We start from the raw sequence: 16,543 nt of genomic DNA on the forward strand, positions 1-16,543 counted from the left end.
AACAAACAAACGATGCGTCACTTTGCTGGGTTTCGGTTTCCCAAATCTATGAAGTGGGGAGAAGTGGGTTGGAGGCTATCTGCTGTCTTTGGTGGATTTCACCAACGGTCTCCGGGAGTCATCTCCCAGACTTCGCACCCTGCCCTTCTCCATCTCTCGCTACTTTTGACTCTGCTCTGTCATCCCCCGCTGCCAGAATCATGACTTTCGGGATTTGGAGGGAGAAGGGAGGCTGGCCCATTTCAGGATGAGGACAGGAGCCATGCACACAGACTCTACCAGCGCTCACATAACTGAGGTTAGTGACTTCTCTCAGGGGAACGTTAGCGAGGGTCTGGCAAAAACGGATGTAGTGTTGGAGGTCTGGCAGAAAAGGAAGTGTTGGAGGCGGAGGAGGGCGCCGCCCCAGAAGCAGCCTGGGAAGTGTCCGATCTATTACGCTCCCTTGTAAATAACCTCCTATCCGCGGAGGGGCGCTCTCTCTGGCACGCTCGCTCCCACTCCCGGTCCCCAAATCTCTCTCCCTCTCCTCTCTCCTGCTCCCGCTGCCGCTCCCTCCCACGCTGCCAGCTGATCAACTGTTTTGCAACACCAGGTAAGGACTTCAGCCTGTGGGTTTCCTTAATTCATTTTTCTCTGCGATTTCTGTTATCCTGACGAAGTTTTGGTTTCTACCCTCCATTCATAGACTAACCACGCTAAGTTAACATGTAGGGGTTTTCTTTTGCTTTTTAATGGGGTCAGGGCTTGAGTTTTTTCATATCCTGAAGGCTTACAAGCTAGTACCAGTTCAAAACCCGCCAGTGGCTCCCCATCAAATAAGACCCTTACTGGTTCCAGTGACCTGAACGTCGCCCTGGAACAGCCTTTCCCGCCGCCCTTCCCACTCGGCTCTACCTGCGGATCCTGGAATACACCAACACTGTTCCCCCCCCGCACGTTGTGAACCCGGGTTCCTCTTGCGACACACTGCTCTAGGGGGAAGCAGGGCTTTTCAGATCCTCCCGGATGTTCTGACGTGTGACCAGGGTTGAGAATAACTGAACTAGAGTTCATTTAGGCTCAAAGCGTCTCCCATGTACACGTGGGTGTAAACCACCTGGGAATCTTGTCCCAGTGCAGGTCCTGATTCCGGAGTGGGGAGGGGCTCGGGCGTCCACAGTTCAACTCCACTCCCAGGTGATGCTCATCGCGACCCTGGGGTGAGTTTCCTAAGATCAGGGAACGCATCTCATTTCATGCCAACTGTGAAGGTTTGCCGACTGAAAGCCTTGCGGGTTGCCTCGGCCTCCAGTAGGTTCTCGTGACCTCACATAAGATGGCACGTGCCACCTAATCAAGACGTCGGGCTCTGTAACATGCATCTGGATGTTGTAACGGGACTTGACGTGGGTGAACATTTTGTCTTAAACCCTTACATTCTAGAGCCGTGACGGTTTTGTTCTGGACCACGAAGGAAGCTTTCATCCCTCCCGCGATCATAAAATGGGCTTTTGTTCTTCAGGTTCCTCCCCATGGCTGTTATTCCCTCCTCAGTCTTGCTGGGTTTGACACGGAGTGAGGTAGGCTTCAGCCCGAGAGATTTTCTGAGGGAAAAAGTGGCAAAGTAAAAGTGCTTTTCGGTAGCCAGTATCCTTTGCTTGCTCATAAATAGCCCTGATTCCTGACACCCATGGTACATAGATTTCCGAGTCTGTGTTGTGTCAATATCTTGATCAAGTGCCTGTATAGCGTTTTCTTCTGAATTCTTCTTTGTGCCACTTTATATAACTTCCCTGCCCAGAGCGCCCGCACCCAAAAGTCCTCCCTCAAGCACCCCACTTAGTCACCCACTAAATCCGAAACGAAGTCACCCCTGGTCTTGCCCCATCTTGCACCGGCGGAGGAGATAATCGAATTTCCGCAGCTGCAGCCTCTCTCCTCCCCAGAGTATAAGAGAATGGAATTTCTTCCTAAGGAGGCTAACAGGGGTATTGTTGTTTCAGGGTTTGTTGACAGGCGGAAGATTTATCCCCTCCGCTCTCCTTCCTGACTCAGAAGAGATTGCGGACCTGGAAGCTGCAGTGCCTCTGGGTCACTTGGTAATTTAAAATTGATGACTTGGAAAGAGAATGGAGATAAAGATGCTGTCCTGGGATGTGTCCTTTTATAGAGAGGTATTGTAATTCGGGGGCATGACGTTCCCTCATGCAGTCCTTTGGAAAAAAAAAAAAATAGCACGCAGTGGTTTATGGATGTACTCTGATCGCTGAGTTAGTCAGCCCGATACGCACGGCCACCCCTTTCTGAGCGTAGAGACAAAGACGTACCCCTTGCTGATTAGAACCGGGGATCGCGAGGGTGCTAATTAAAATCTTACAAGTAAAATAGTATGATTCCGTTCTGTCCCATTCAAAACCAGCCATGGCTACTGTGCTCTTAGAAGTCAAAATAGAGGCTACCTTGGGGTGGGGGTTAAGGACTGGAAGGAAACACAAGGAGTGCTTCCTGCTGTTCTGAACATGTTCTGTTTCTTGATTCCTTTACCAATTCCACCAATCCGTACATACTTCTGATTTGTGCACTTCTCTTTGCATACCGTCCTTCATTAAAAAGCTTACCAGTAAATATCCGGCCCCCTTAACACTCTTTTTAGTCAAGTTCTCTGCTTATGAGTACGTCATAAGTGGAAGAAATCACTGTCCGAAATGTATTTGGAAATCAGTGGTTTGATTAAAGGACATACGCCCCCCTCCAACCGAGTGTTCAGTTTCCCACTCAGGCTTCAGTGCCGTGTGCGTGTCAGTCCTGTGCCTGATCCTAACAGCTTGGCTTTGGTGACGCTTAACGCCGGAAAATCCATGACTTGGATGGAGCTGCGACCTTAACGGGCTTCTTTATCTTACTAATGAATTATATCTTAGATATGTGCTTGCGTTGAAATATGCAGCCTGCCATTTAGTTATTAGTCACTGAAACCGCCCCACATCTTGGTGACAGCACTCCCTCTCAGTGCCTGCAGGACAAGACGAGGGACCCTTGTGATCAAGCCTAGTGCTTCCTGGATGCGAATTCTTTCTCCACACAATGGCGCAGGCTTTGCTTTTACCACGTTACGGAACGAATCAAAACGTTGAGACGGATGATACGGGTGCCCGCTTTACTCCCTAGGAACAAACCAGATGTAATAAATGAATCCTTGGTGTGTTTTATTTTCCCCCCTCCCTGCTGTAAATTTATTTATTTAATTTCTAGGGTGGCTATATCTTCACATGGCTCGTGAATCACAAAGTACAGATCGTATATAGGCAATGGTATTTCTGCCACCTCTGTTCTCCGTCAGCCAGTGTCCACCCCCCACCATCACTGTCGATAGTGTCTTTGTATCTTCCAGAGACTATTAGTGTATATTCAAGTACAATTGGGAAATATTGGTAAGAGCATTCTGTCAGGCTTCTATGATCATTAAAAAAAAAAAAAAATCCCTGTTTTGGGATCTTGCTGCTCAACTTGTGATCTTCGGACCCATAGCATCAGCATCACTTGGTCACTTGGGAATTTGCTAGAAATGCAGAATCTTAGGCCCCAGTCCAGAGCCACAAGTCAGAATCTGCATTTTGCCAAGATCTCCAGGGGATCTGTGGAGCCTGAAAGCATGAGAAACAATGCTGTGGGGGAAAGGGACCTTGGGAGTTAGGAGATTGGTGGATTACAAAGGTACCCAGCTTATCCCAAAGGAATTCTTTGTTCTTGGGAGGAAAAACTAACTCAACAGAGCCTCATTATCCTTGTCACAGTTTCATCAGAGATTTTTTTTTTTTTTTTAGGATTCTTTTTTACAAAGTTAGTTATGTTGGGAGAGAGGCAGCACAAGTGGTGGAGGGGCAGAGAACGAGGGAGAGACAGAGAATCTCAAGCAGGCTTGAACCCACGAACTGTGAGATCACGACCCGAGCCCACATCACAAGCCGGACGCTTCACCGACCGAGGCATCCAGGCGCCCCGCATCAGAGAGTTTTCTGCTGTGCGGGTATGAGATGATGCTCAATTGTCTTCTTCGTGTATGGTTCTCTGAATGCCTGCCCGTCTCCTCTGGCCCTAGCGTTTGAGGACTTTCACCTGTGCGTGTCTGGACCGGCATGTTGGCTGGCTGGGTGTTGAGCAGCGGACGTGGCCCCCCCAGGGAGTCGGTGCCAGGGCCTGCCTAACAGGAGAATTTGGTAAGTTGCTGGCTTCCTAGTCCTCTTTCCCCAAAGTCCCTATCTCGCTCCCCCAGTCCGTTGCCGGCGTCTGCTTGCCTTCAAGCCTCCGTCCAGCGCTCTCAGTTGGAGGCAGCGCCAGACTGCTTTCTAGCTGCCACCCTCACCATCCTTTGTCTTTGCTCCGGGCCGTTCCTTTTGGGCTCAAGGATCCTACCCACAGACCTCAGACATGTTGTCCTGTTCCAGTCTGAGGATCTGGAGCCAGTTATCAACATGAAACACAAGGGAAAGCAATTGCGTTTAGATTCTCATTGCTTCTTCGAATAAGAACATAATGATACTGTTTGCGGCTGTCAGCGGAGGGAAGAAATTCCACGGGTTGGTTGTGTCCCGCACTGCCGCGTGACCTTCTTTCTTGCTGGTTAAGTCTGTTGACGGGAGACGTTTTTGGTATTGGTATTGGTATATTGTGGTTTTTCCAAGAAGGGACGTAGTAAAACTTGACACACTTCCTTTCCTCTACTTTTGCAAGTTCTTTCCTGAGTAGGTATCAGCCACAGAACATACCTTATACCACTCAACCATTGGCTGCTACTCTAGATTTCCTTCCCTGCAATTTACAGTCACTGGGCATCTGTCACAGTCTGATGCTGAGAATTTTGTCTAATGACCAAACCACATTTAAAAACTTTTTACTCCGGCAGGTGCACTTAACATGCGACCTCCCCTCCTAACAGACTTTTAAGCGCGGGATACGTTATTGTTGACTGTTGGTACAGTGTTGCATAGCAGATCTGTAGAGCGTGTTCATCTTGCCTAACTGAAGCCTTATGCTTGTCAAATGAATTTTTATTACGTTATAAAACGTACGTATACGTACACGTATAAAACGTATATGTACGTTTTATACGTGTACGTATACGTTACGATTTTTAAGCGGGATACGTTATTGTTGACTGTTGGTACAGTGTTGCATAGCAGATCTGTAGAGCGTGTTCATCTTGCCTAACTGAAGCCTTATGCTTGTCAAATGAATTTTCATTACGTTATAAAACGTACGTATACGTATACATATAAAACGTATACGTACGTTTTATACGTACGTATACGTTAGGATTTTTAAGCGGGATACGTTATTGTTGACTGTTGGTACAGTGTTGCATAGCAGATCTGTAGAGCGTGTTCATCTTGCCTAACTGAAGCCTTATGCTTGTCAAATGAATTTTCATTACGTTATAATATACATACAAAGGTGCACATCAGTGAGCTTTCAAAGCAGGTTGCTCCCACGAAACCCGCACCCAGATCAAAACAAAACAAAACAGAACATGAGCTCCCGGTGCCTCCTGCATGGTCACCACGTGCCTCCATGGGTAACCACTGTCTTGAGTCCTAAAATCATACTAAACCGGCCCGTGTATGCTTTACGTGAATGTCATCCTGTACTGTGCTCCCTTGCGCCTGGCTTCCGTCACTAAGCATGAGGCCTGTATGACGCTCCACCCGTATTATGTGCAAAGTTGAAGATCATTCATTCTCGTCGCTGCATGATTTATCCATTCTCCTATTGCTGATTGTTTTGCGGTTTCCAGTTTGAGGCTATTATGACTAGCACTGTTATGAAACTTCCTATACGTGTCTCTTCATGAAAATACATTAAGTTTTTCTCTTGGGTATATACCAAAGGTGGAAATTGCTGGGTGATGCTGACTTTTTAACGTATCAAGGCCGATTATCTTGTATGCGTGAGTGCCAAAGAAGCAAGGTACGTGATTAGACGGGTACGCACGCATTCAGACACCTAAGTGCAAGAATTGGAACTGGAATCTCCACCCCCCCACCCCCCCCCCAGCCTTGTGAAAAAGGATCTTTTTGCCTACCAGCAATTTCTGAGCTCCTGCCTCATTCCAGCTTTCCAAGGATGCAGTGTTGATTGCTTTAGTTTATTTTATGATTTTAATGAGATCACCCCCTGCGCCAATAGCTTTTCCAAGCATGACATATCCCGGCTCCATAGCGAGAACCGAGTCAACTCTCAGCTGTGCGCCAGCAGCAGCTAAAAAATGGCTCTTCCTGATTTTTTGCCGTAGGGTCTCCATCCTTGAGGGTGAATAGTAGAGGCAGGACACGCCATAAGCAGAGGAGGTGGTCGTCTGCATGCTGTCACTGGAAGCTCTGCCTGGCCCTTAAATAGCGCTGCCATAAGCACCCTCTTCCTAGAGGGCGTGGGACCCCCACCGCCCATGCTAGCATTTTAGGTTAGACCACGGAGGCAGGGGAGATGCTGCTGGAAGGCTACTGCTGAAATGTATGTGCTTCCTGCAGAGAGAAGAAGGGTCTTTGTCTGTCTCCCAGGGGGGTTAATAACTCATAAACTTGGCAGTCAGGAGAACTCAGTGCGTGTGGCACAGGAAAGAGGGTTTGAATGGAGGTGACAAGGCTAGGAGGTGGAACAGTGGGGACTTGAGGGGGAGGAACAGAGTCTTAGGGCAGTGTAAGGAGAGCCCGGGCCTGGAGGGGATTCCTGGCAAGACCCTACGGACCACCTAGAAGGCAGGGCCGGGGTTAAGAGAACACCCAAGAACAAAATGTCTGCTGAGAAATCACTCGGATCTTTAATGGTCTGTACTTTCGATTCTCTGACTTCATCTGTTGAATAAAACAGTATCTTGATTCTTACACTTAAAAATCTTTACTGTTTGTGCTTTTTTTATTATGCTGATCTTATTTGGTATATTTTAGTCATTTCTTGTGGGAGAGGGTAATGGGGCCATAATTTGATAACTTCTCAGCTCCAGGCTGTTCAAGACTTTTTTCTGTCAAATGTGTAATATTTTCTCTTTATTTATGAATATATATATATACACACACACACATAATACATACTATATATATATATATATATATATATATATATATAGTGTTGGATATCATTAAATTCCATCATAATGGTGATTTTGAGGGAGAGGAGGCATGTTCTTAGAGATTCACCCACATTGAACAGACTTCAAGAACCTTTATTGTTTTTCTGATTATAAAATAAGGCATACTCATAGGAAATTCAAATTTTACAGAAGTGAAGAAAGTAGGAACCCAAAACCCTGGATACCTTGAGCGTATGTTAAAGGTATAGCGGGACTCAGGGATATCTGTTGCTCATATTTTTTGATAGTAAGGGCATACTTTTAAAGAAGTATTCTGACTACTTCTCATACAACAGGATTAAATGCATATATTAAATACATTCCTTGGGGCGCCTGGGTGGCGCAGTCGGTTAAGCGTCCGACTTCAGCCAGGTCACGATCTCGCGGTCCGTGAGTTCGAGCCCCGCGTCAGGCTCTGGGCTGATGGCTCGGAGCCTGGAGCCTGTTTCCGATTCTGTGTCTCCCTCTCTCTCTGCCCCTCCCCCGTTCATGCTCTGTCTCTCTCTGTCCCAAAAATAAATAAAAAACGTTGAAAAAAAATTAAAAAAAAAATACATTCCTTATAACAAATGTCCGATTGGCCATGGGATGTGATGGCCCTTCTGGGAAACACAGCAGAGCCTGACTTTTTCCTTTGCCTCTTCCTGGCCCCTTCTCTGTCTTCCACTGAAATTTAGGAAGCAACGAGAGTAACTACATGACAAGACAACTCCATGTATTCAAAAGGAATTTTTAAAAACCTAAGAAATGTATAAAAATTGCCACAAAAGATTACATAAGAATGTTCATAAGTCTTCCTCATCTTAGCCAAAACCTGGCGATGATCCAAATTTCCATCAGTGGGATAATGAATAAACAGATTGTGGTGTATCTGTGGTGTATCATTTGCCATTATCAGCAGTGAAAAGGAATAAGCTACTGATCAGGCAACATTAGGAGTGATTCTCAAGAGTGTTTTGTTGACAACAAAACTAAGCAACAGAATGGGAGAAGATATTCGCAAATGGCATATCAGATAAAGTGTTGGTATCCAAAATCTATGAAGAACTTATCAAACTCAACACCCAAAACACAAATAATCCAGTGAAGAAATGGGCAAAAGACATGAACACTTTTCCAAAGAAAACATCCAGATGGCCAACTGACACATGAAAAGATGCTCAACACCATGCATCATCAGGGAAATACAAATCAAAACCACAATGAGATACCACCTCCCGCCGGTCAGAATGGTTAAAATGAACAACTCGGGAAACAACGGATGTTGGCGAGGATGCGGAAAGAGGGGACCCCATTGCTGGTGGGAATGCAAACTAGTGCAGCCACTTTGGAAAACGGTATGGAGGTTCCTCAAAAAATTAAAAATAGAGCTATCCTATGACCCAGCAATTGTACTACTAGATGTTTATGCAAAACATGCTGACTTGAAGGGGCACATGCACCCCAGTGTCTATAGCAGCACTATCAACGATAGCCAAATTATGGAAACAGCCAGATGTCCATCAACTGAGGATAAAGAAGATGTGGTGTATATACAATGGAATATTACTCAGCCATCAAAAAGAATGAAATCTTGCCATTTGCAACAACGTGGAGGGAACTAGAGCGTGTTATGCTAAGCGAAATAAGTCAGTCAGACAAAGACAAATGTCATGATCTCACTCACACGTGGAATTTAAGAAACAAAACAGGCACAGGGAGAGGAAAAATAAAAACAGGGAGGGAGGCAACCATAAGAGACTCTTAAATACAGAAAACAAACTGAGGGTTGCTGGAAGGGAGTGGGTGGGGGGATGGGCTAAATGGGTGATAGGCATTAAGGAGGCCACTTGTTGGCATGAGCACTGGGTGTCATATGTAAATGACGAATCACTAAGTTCTCCTGAAATTAAAAAAAAAAAAAAAAGAAGGTGTCTTTGAGCAAAAGAAACCAGAATCAAGAGTACCTAGTATATATGACTGAATTTATGTGCAGTTCTCAAACAGTTGAACCTAATCTGTGGTGACAGAAATCGGAACAGTTGTTGGCTGGGATGGGGACTGGGTTGGGGGAGGTCATGGGCAGGGATTGGCTACAAGGGGCACAAGGAACTTTTGGGGATAATGGAAAGGTTCCATGTCTTAAATGAGGCGGTGTGTTCACAGGCATATACATTTGTCACAATTCACCATTGTGTCTTATTATGATCTGTCCTCTGTGTTGCATAGAAATTCTATTCCAGCAAAAACAATCTTTTAGTAACAATTTTAATGTTTGTTTATCTTTGAGAGAGACAGACAGAGTGAGTGGGAGAGGGGCAGAGAGAGAGAGAGAGAGAGAGAGAGAGAGAGAGAGAGAGAGAATCTGAAGCAGGCTCCGGCCTCTGAGCTGTCAGCACAGAGCCCGAGGCGGGGCTTGAACTCATGAGCCGTGAGCTCATGGCCTGAGCTGAAGTCGGATCCCCAACTGACTGAGCCACCCAGGTGCCCCAGCAAAAGTAATTTTAAAAGAATCCCGTAGGGGCACCTGGGTGGCTCAGTCGGTTGGGCGTCCGACCTCAGCTCAGGTCACGATCTCCTGGTCTGTGAGTTCGAGCCCCGCGTCGGGCTCTGGGCTGATGGCTCAGAGCCTGGAGCCTGCTTCCGATTCTGTGTCTCCCTCTCTCTCTGCCCCTGCCCCGTTCATGTTCTGTCTCTCTCTGTCTCAAAAATAAATAAACGTTAAAAAAAAACAATTTATAAAATAAAAAAATAAATAAATAAAAGAATCCCGTAGTAAGTGAGAGAGGGCATGTAGCACGTGGCTCCATTGTCCCACCGACACACCTGTTACTGCTCCTTCCCTTCTGCCCCAGGCCTTCCGCAATACCAGGGACATGCTGAATGCCCACTGAAGGACTTCCCATGAGTTACCATTCCTGGGGCCACCATCAAGCCCTGGGGGACAAGAGCCCGTGCATAAATACTCCAGCTTGTCAGGTGGACGATTCTGGAAGGTCTTCTATGGGCCGTTTGGTGGTCTTCATGGAATGGAGTCACCGTAAGCTGTGTAAAGCACCTTTACAGCGGCCAGTTCTCCTTCCCTCTCGCTCTCTCCCTTAACTTTCGCTCCTCCATTTTGGGATCCACTCCCAAACAAATGACCTGCCTCCCTACCTCAAGTTCTGTCGTCAGAGGAACCCAAACTGTGTAGGGCGGGAATTACTCCAGCATTCCCCTGCTTCCTTATTCCTTTCTTTCTCCCTTCTTTCATTCTCTAAGACTGTGTTTTAGGGAAAATAGAGGGGAAAGAAGATGCATTAGAGGGAGGGTTAGTAAGAGAAATATATATATATATATATTCCCCATGAAAGCACCGTAATCTAATTGCAGAACATTTTCATCGCCTCTGAAGAAAACCTTGTGCCCACGGGAAGTCACTTCCCACCCCCACTTGCCCCTGGCTCCTTCACTCTCCAGCCTCTGGCAGTTCCTAATCAGCTTTGTCTCTCCGTGGTCTGCCCATTCTGGACATTTCGTATAAATGTGTTTAGTCAGGAGGTATAAACAACCCAAGACCATCAAGAGATGATTGGATAAACGAAACGTAGTAGATACGTACCACATAGTATTATCCAGTCACGAAAAGCACTGAAGCTCTGACACGTGCTACAACGTGGACCTTGAAAATATTATAATAAATGAAAAAAAAAAAACCCTCAATCATAAAAGACCACACCTTGTACTATTCTATTTGTAAGAGATGCCCATTTACGTGGATTGGTCCTACCTTTTGGCTGGTGCGAATAGTGTTGCCCGAACCTTCAAGTACCAGTTTTTGTTTGGACACCTGTTGTTAGTTCTTTGGAGGTGTATACCTAGATGTGGATTTGTTGGGTCATTTGACAGTTCTGTGTTCAGTTTTTCAAGGAACCACCAGACTTTTCCGTAGTGGCTGTGCCATTTTATATTCCCACTGGTAATATATGAGCGTTTCAATTCATACGTTGCCTTTTTTTTTAACCTATTCCCCAAGCTTTCCCTCAACGTTTATGGGAAATACATATATAATCATCCCTCATTTACTTCTCGTAAAGTTGTAGATTTCTCTTACTAATCTTCCTCGAATGCACCTCCCTCCACCTCTAATGTTCCTAAAATGCGGTCCTTCGTACTGACAGAATTCCATTGGGACGATTTCAAGCCCTGAAAGAAGGAAGACAGAGGTCACGGTCTCTTTTCTCCCAGAAGATTCTTTGGTCCCTGAGGACATTTACCCACCTCCTGCCCAGAACCAGCTCTGTGTCGTAGTGAGTACTGGGAGACAGAGCTTTCGCCAGGACCTAAAATGATAACGGTAGTTACCCCTTGATAGAGAAACTTCACCTGGCTTTCCCCCCCCTCCTCTCTCCTTCTCCCTCCCTCAGAATATTTTGTATAACTTTTTATGTCATACTATAAGAATGTATTGTTTGTAACTAAAAAACAATCGAAGGAGAAAAAATGTGAGGCTTAAAAAAAAAAATGTCCCCAACGATGTCTCAGTATTTAAACATGCAACACCAGTTATGTTAACTTAAGGTTGCTTTTCAAATTCCCTGTAATTCACAACATGCTAAGTTGACGTTGGACCCCCTCCCTCTGAATTGGAAGAAAGTCTCAGTTCTTTTAGCAAATACTTCTAAGAATCTCTTGGGATGCTCGTGATGCATGGTGTACAATTGTGAATATACTAAGAACCACTGAATTAGTGCATTTAAATCAGTGAAATTTCTAGTATGTAAGTCATCTGTCAGCAAAGCTGTTAAAAAAAAAAAAAAATTAGTCCTGGCCCAGGGAAGGGAATCAGCACTAATTTTAGCAAACAGTGTTCTTCCATTTTAAATTTGGTTGGTAAAATTCCAAGGATCATAAACAATGGAGAGAGAATTAGACACCTGTACTCATGTACTCTTTTCCCCAGATGTCCTCTTTTCTGCACCCATTCATTAGTTAAATTATTTAACAAATATTTAAGTATTAATTAGTACTGTGTGCATCTAGATCAGTTGTTAATTCAGAAAGAAACAAATTTCTTTAAAACAACACCCAAACCGGGACTATATGGAAAGGGGCCCTCTGACTTGAGAGCCTTGTGAGCCTTTGCTTTCGGTGGACAGATTTGGACTGTGGCCCCCTCTAGCCCCCTTCCTTTCCATGAGGAACAGGGACATAGAAACTCGCCTGATGCATCAGGATGGTCCCTAATCAAGGCTCATGTATTAGTGATATTTTCTCTCTTCTTTTTCTTTCTTTTGTCTCTATTCTCGATGCTGTGGAATCAGGGGCTGGGGTGGGGGTGGGGGTGGGGGACAGCTGACCCGAAAGGGATGGTCCCTCCCAGGGTTGGCTAATTCCTGGAGAAAACCGACAGTTCGAGCTGGAGTGTGCCTTTCATATGCAAACGAACAAATCCAGACCCCATACCTCTTCCATTCCAGGCTGATATTCCCAGGTCCTAATCACCCCGGGGCCCAATCAGACAACTCAGGACAGCCCCAGACCACACTGCAGAGATTATCCAAACTAGGCAACCCTAAACCTGTTTATCCTGTCCTTGCAGCGAAAACCACAGTAAAGGCTTCTACCCACATTGTCTCTTTCCTCTTTCTGCCTCCTGATCCACGGCTGTTCTCTGTGCCTGTGCGACCCTGCGCGGTGTGGCGTGCCCCTTCTTTCCGGGATCTGTGAGTAACAAACTCTCTTTTCAATGGTAACATCTTTTGATCTGTTGGCTTCGTCATATATTACTTGAATAAGAAAAACCTTACCTTTTAAAATAGCCGGCCGTATTTAAGGCTAAGTCTTCAAAGAGCAAGAGAACCAGGCGTTGATATGGGTGGCTCCGTTCTGCCCTGGGCCTAAGTATTAGAGGGGAAGATTTGTTCTGCACATAAAATACAGTGACTATCAGGATAGATTCAGAGATGCTGATAAGCATCCCTTTAGACTGTAAGAAGTATTTGGTGTGTGTGTGTGTGTGTGTGTGTGTGTGTGTGTGTGTGTGTATAGGCCTTGATTCAATTTCAGTAGGTCAAGACTCCAACATCAATTTAACATGTCATGAATTACAGGGAATTTGATAAGCAACCTTAAGTTTGCATAATTTAATAGAGTTGCATGTTCAAATATTGAGACACCACTGGGGGGATTTTTTTTTCAAAAACGCTCACATTCTTTTCTCCTTTGATTTATCGTTTTCTAGTTATAAATAATACATTCCTACAGTACAAAAAAATAGAAAGCTACACAGAATTTTCTGAGGGAGAAAGAGAAAGGAAGAGATTGAAACAAGAAGAAAAAAAAAACAAAACAGGCGCAATTTCTCTACCAAAAAGTAACTACCCATATCCCTTTAGGTCCTGGTAAAGGCACTATCTCCCAGTACTCAGTACGGCACAGAGCTGGTTCTGGGCAGGAGGTGGGCAAATGTCCTCAGGGACCGAAGAACCTTCTGGGAGAAAAGAGACTGTGCCTTCTGTCTTATTTCTTCCATGGTTTGAAATAGTCCCCGTGGGGGTTTGTCAGTGGGAGGGACATGGAAATCCCCAAAGGGACCATCACAGAGACGAACCCTTGATGGGTGATTGGGGTCCAGTACCAGGCCCTACATCTGGGCGGATGGGAGGTTGTCTCGGACACAGTGTGTGTGATCCGGCTCCGACAGCTTCCCTTACGTAGAAAAGGGGCTTTAGGGACAGTAACGGAGTGTGTGAATGTAAACTTGGTTAGAGCTCAATAACTAACTCGAGTGGTATTGCGTTTCCTTGAGAACCGGCTGTGGCTGGCAGAGATCTGGACGAGGGTGAGGGTCCCAGGTTCCCAATGGCACCTTATGGGGACCACAAAGGCAAGAAACAGAGGCTTACTAGGGGTCGAACAGAACATATCTAACTTTTGTGCCAAGTCTGAATGTGTCACATGCCTTTATTTATTTAACCCTTATACTTTAACACAATACAATGAGAGGGTTGCAGTAAAGAAATCACTCCCGTTTACAGAGGAGCAGGTGACGCACAGAGCATTGAAATACTTCACAGCGCTCCTGAAGGGCTGCGCTAAACTGTACTCTTCGTCGGACATACTCACTTTCCTCTCCACACACCTCCTTCTTGCTCTGTTGACTGGGGACTTGACCCCTGTCCTTCACTCACCTGTTCTCGCACCACGGACTACCCCAGAAGTTAGTGGCTTAAGACACGACTTGATTAGTCCTCATGATTCTGTGGTTTTGCTGGCGCTCAGCTGGAGTTTCCTCTGCTGGTCTCACTTAGGGTCTCTTCGTGTACCCACCTCAGCTGGGATCTAGCTGAGGCCAGGGTGGCCTCTTATCCTTCAGGACTCCCCTTCACATGGATTCTATTCACTCTGTTGTCCAGTCTGGATTTTCTTCCAACTTGTGCCCTAGGACACAGGAAGTTGAAGCTGCCAGCCTTCTTAAGAGCTGGGCTTAAAAAATCCTCAAGTGATGGGAATGCAGGCTGGTGCAGCCACTCTGGAAAACAGTATGGAGGTTCCTCGAAAAATTAAAAATAGAACTACCCTACGACCCAGCAGTGGCACTACTAGGCATTTATCCAAGGGATACAGATGTGCTGTTTCGAAGGGACACACGCACCCCCATGTTTATAGCAGCACTATCGACAATAGCCAAAGTATGGAAAGAGCCCAAATGTCCATCGATGGACGAATGGGTAAAGAAGATGTGGTATATATACACAATGGAGTATTACTCGGCAATGAAAAAGAATGAAATCTTGCCATTTGCAGCTACGTGGATGGAACTGGAGGGTACTATGCTAAGTGAAATGAGTCAGTGAGAGAAAGACAAAAATCCTATGACTTCACTCATATGAGGACTTTAAGAGACGAAACAGATGAACATAAGGGAAGGGAAACAAAAATAATATAAAAAATAGGGAGGGGGACAAAACATAAGAGACTCATAAATATGGAGAACAAACAGAGGGTTCCTGGAGGGGGTGTGGGGGGGGCTAAATGGGTCAGGGGCACTAAGGGATCTACTCCTGAAATCACTGTTGCACCATATGCTAACTAATTTGGATGTAAATTTAAAAAAGTAGAATTAAAAATAATACTAAAATAAAAAAAAAAATCCTCAAGTGACCCTTCCTGCCACATTCTGTTGGTCCAAGCAAGTTCACAAGGCCAGTCCAGATTCAAGAGGATGGGAAACAGGCCCCGCTTTTTGATGGACATAGCAGCATATACATCCAGAAAAGGAAGGAATCGCTGGTAGAAACCATACCATGTGACTTACTTTATTTAGTAAAAAAAATATGAGTGGATGTGACATCCAAGCAGAAGCTTTAAGAGTGTTTGCAGAGTATAGTTTAGTCTCTGCTGTCTTCCACTAGAACATGTATTTCTCAAATCAAGATCCCTCCTTCAGTCAAGAAGGCACATGGTACAGAGCCTATCACGACCCAGAGTCAGGATCATAGTCAAGGCAGCTTACCTATGGCTACCTACACGTCGGATGAAGGAGAAATATGTATTTGTTGCTGTAATCAACATTTGTTTGTTAGGCAGCGTAACCCAGCGGTAACTGACTAGTACACACGTAGAGCTGGGATTTGAACTCAGGCAGCATAGTTTGGGAATCCAGACTCTCAGCCAGTACCCTCTATACTTGACGTGGATTCAGTGATAATCCAAGTTCAACTTTGGATTAAGGAGGCCTTGGATGTTGTGAGACAAACGGAAACCATTGGGGAGGTGCTAAGAGAGACGTGGTGCAGATGTGAGGAGGTATGGGCTACAGGAAGAAAGTGAACTGTTAGAAGGATATATGATCAAATTTGTATCAGAAGCTAGACAAGTGGGCCATTCTCCTTATTCAACTACGATGTGCAACCCAGCTCTTGCCTCAGCTGTACCTTAGCTCCCCTCCTAATTAAAGGAAGCTTTTACTTTTATTGTTTATCATTTTTAAAAACCTGAAAAACAGAACCAGGTTACCTTGTATGGGGGAGACATACTCCCTCTGGAGTCAGCATTGCAAACATGTTTACTGACGTTAAAGCCCGAGACAGAACTGTTAAAAATGTCATTTTATTTTATTTATTATTTTTTACGATTATTTTCTTTTTAGAGAGAGAGAGAGAGAGAGAGAGAGAGAGAGAGCCTGAACCGGGGAGAGGGGCAGAAGGACAGAGAGCATCTCAAGCAGGCTCCACGCCGAGTGTGGAGCCTGATGGGGGGCTCGATCCCAGGACCTTGGGATCCTGACCTGAGCTGACATCAAGACTCAGATACTCAATTGGCTGAGCCACCCAGGTGCTCCTAAAAATTTCGTTTTAAGTGCTGAGAGTTTTCTGTATACCAATGCAACGGTCACCTCTCAGGTCTCATGTTACCCGACCTGCGAGCATTATGAGACAGAGCCGAATGCCCCTCATCCATTAATTGCACTTCCTC

At 45.4% G+C, this 16,543-nt stretch overlaps 1 long non-coding RNA gene across 1 annotated transcript in view; it reads left to right on the plus strand.

The window, feature by feature from the left end:
• The first annotated feature begins 533 nt into the window (after positions 1-533).
• The window catches only part of LOC102970612, a 77,975-nt gene continuing 61,965 nt past the window's right edge, over positions 534-16,543 (plus strand). The window contains exons 1-3 of the long non-coding RNA XR_006213434.1: positions 534-595; positions 1,986-2,156; positions 4,082-4,199. This is a non-coding gene — a long non-coding RNA (uncharacterized LOC102970612). The remainder of the gene's footprint in view (positions 596-1,985; positions 2,157-4,081; positions 4,200-16,543) is intronic.

This window comes from Panthera tigris, chromosome X (genome assembly GCF_018350195.1).
Source record: "Panthera tigris isolate Pti1 chromosome X, P.tigris_Pti1_mat1.1, whole genome shotgun sequence".
Classification (NCBI taxonomy): domain Eukaryota; kingdom Metazoa; phylum Chordata; class Mammalia; order Carnivora; family Felidae; genus Panthera; species Panthera tigris.